The following is a 2,853-nucleotide window of genomic DNA, read 5'->3' as shown; positions in this document are numbered from 1 at the left end:
GTACTACAAAGCTGTGATCATAAAGACACAGCTTATGGTACTGGCACAAAAACAGACACATAGATCAATGGAACAGAATAGAGAACCCAGAAATGGGCCCTCAAGTCTATGGTCAACTAATATTCATCAAAGTAGGAACGACTATCCACTGGAAGAAAGACAGTCTCTTCAATAAATGGTGCTGGGGAAAATTGGACAGCCACATGCAGAAGAATGAAACTAGACCACTCTCTTATACCATACACAAAGATAAACTCAAAATGAATGAAAGATCTACATGTGAGACAAGAATCCATCAAAATCCTAGAGGAGAACACAGGCAACACCCCTTTTGAACTTGGCCACAGCAACTTCTTGCATGATACATCCATGAAGGCAAGGGAAACAAAAGCAAAAATGAACTATTGGGACTTCATCAAGATAAAAAGGTTCTGCACAACAAAAGAAATAGTCAACAAAATTAGAAGACAACCTACAGAATGGGAGAAGATATTTGCAGATGAGATATCAGATTAAGGGCTAGTATCCAAGATCTATAAAGAACTTATTAAACTCAACACCCAAGAAACAATCCAATCATAAAATGGGCAGAAGACATGAACAGAAATTTCATCAAAGAAGACATAGACGTGGCCAACAAGTGCATGAGAAAATGCTTCGCATCACTTGCCATCAAGGAAATACAAATCAAAACCACAATGAGATACCACCTCACACCATTGAGAATGGTGAAAATTAACAAGAAACAACAAACGTTGGAGAGGATGTGGAGAAAGGGGAACCCTCTTGCACTGTTGGTGGGAATGTGAACTGGTACAGCCTCTCTGTGCAGGTTCCTCAAAGAGTTAAAAATAGAGCTACCCTATGACCCCGCAATTGCACTGCTGGGGATTTACCCCAAAGATACAGATGCAGTGAAACGGCAGGATACCTGCACTCCGATGTTTCTAGCAGCAATGTCCACAATAGCCAAACTGTGGAAGGAGCCTCAGTGTCCATCAACAGATGAATGGATAAAGAAGTGTGGTCTATGTATACAATAGAATATCCCTCAGCCATCAGGAAGGACGAATACCCACCATTTGCTTCAATGTGGATGGAACTGGAGGGTATTATGCTGAATGAAGTAAGTCAATCAGAGGACAACCATTATATGGTCTCATTCATTCGGGGAATATAAAAAATAGTGAAAGGGATTAAAGGGGAAAGGAGAGAAAATGGGAAATATCAGAGAGGGAGACAGAACATGAGAGACTCCTAACTCTGGGAAATGAACAAGGGGTAGTGGAAGGGAGGGAGGCAGGGAGTTGGGGTGCCTGGATATGGGCACTGAGGGGGGCACTTGATGGGATGAGCACTGGGTGTTATGCTATATGTTGGTAAATTGAACTCCAATAAAAAAAATATCCCAGAGAGAGAGAGAGAGAGAGAGAGAGAGAGAGAGAGAAGCTTTGCACAGTGGCAGTATTGTAGCCAATGAGGTTTATCCGAGGCGTGATTATTGCTAATTGAAAAAAAGAGAGAGAGAGAAGAGAAAAAAAAGTTTTATCCTGAAGATCAAGGTCAAAATAACCATCATACATATATTAATTAGTATATTGTTAGTTCCTAGAGCAAACACATTTCAATATTTCCAGGATGATTTGCTTCTCACATAAAAATCCAACACAGGTGGTTCTTTTCAGCCACCTACCCTCCATGTGGTCCTTTGGACTGAAAGGCCCCATATTTAGCTGGCCAATGAGAAACCAGTACAGACAGAAATTGTCCCTAATCTGCCTTGTTCCAGCAGTGACACACATCACCCCAGCTGGAAACCTTTAACCACAAGAGAGACTAGAGACTAAAGTCTAGCAACATGCCCCAGGAAAAGTAGAATTAGGCTTGGGGAACAGCTAACTACTCTGCCTTGACACCTCTAAGGAAACAAGAAGGTAAGGGAATTAATACTATTGGATTTCAAGACAATATAGTACTACACACGCATATACTATAATATGTATTATACTGTATATATTTTTATATATGTTTCTATATAATGTAATTATATATATATAAAACACTACAGAGAAATGAATTGACAAAACAATTTTCAAAATTCCGATAAAGAACCACAAATAGATGAAAACTTGATATATACTATAAAGGTCATTGCAGATAAATAGGAAGAAGATAGTAGTCCCAGACATCTGCTTATAAAATGGAAAGAACAAAACTGGAAACTACCTTATACCATGTACAAAAACAAATTCAATATAAACTAATTATGTGTGAAAAAGAAAAACTGTAAATGTTTTATAAAATGATACGGGGGAATGTCTTTTTGTCTGCAGAAGAGGAAAAAGTCAACAAAAAAACATAAACCAAAGGGGAAGATATTAATAAATTTGACTATATTAAAATTTAGAATTTCCATTTGCTAAGATATAATAGAGAGGAAAATATAAGCCACAAACAAGAACAAATTTGTTAACATATATACCCAGAATATATAAAAGAGCCTTTATACATCAATAAGACAAATATGCTAACAGAAAAATGTGTAGAAAATATAAATTAACCATTTCATACCCACAAAATTAGCTGAAATATTTCAATCAAAGAATACCAAAAGTTTACGAGAATGTGATGTAATAAAAACTTTTATAGGCTGCTGGCAAGAGTATAAGGGATATAATCACTTTGGATAACAGTTTTTCACACTGCTGTTTGGATAAGTTACTGTAAAGTTAAAGAAGCACATATCCCACAAACCAGCAAATTTTACTCTTAGATATGTACACTAGAGAATCTCTAATACCTGTGCCCCAGGTCACAAATACTAAATGTTCAAATCAGCATTGTTAATAGTTA

General features: G+C 37.0%; 1 pseudogene; it reads left to right on the top strand.

The window, feature by feature from the left end:
- Positions 1–1,447: 1,447 nt before the first annotated feature.
- Positions 1,448–1,520, top strand: LOC140599145 (U4 spliceosomal RNA; annotated as a pseudogene).
- The last annotated feature ends 1,333 nt before the right edge of the window (positions 1,521–2,853 follow it).

Source organism: Vulpes vulpes, chromosome 5 (assembly GCF_048418805.1).
Source record: "Vulpes vulpes isolate BD-2025 chromosome 5, VulVul3, whole genome shotgun sequence".
Taxonomy (NCBI): domain Eukaryota; kingdom Metazoa; phylum Chordata; class Mammalia; order Carnivora; family Canidae; genus Vulpes; species Vulpes vulpes.
This window is presented reverse-complemented; position numbering and strand designations above follow the sequence as displayed.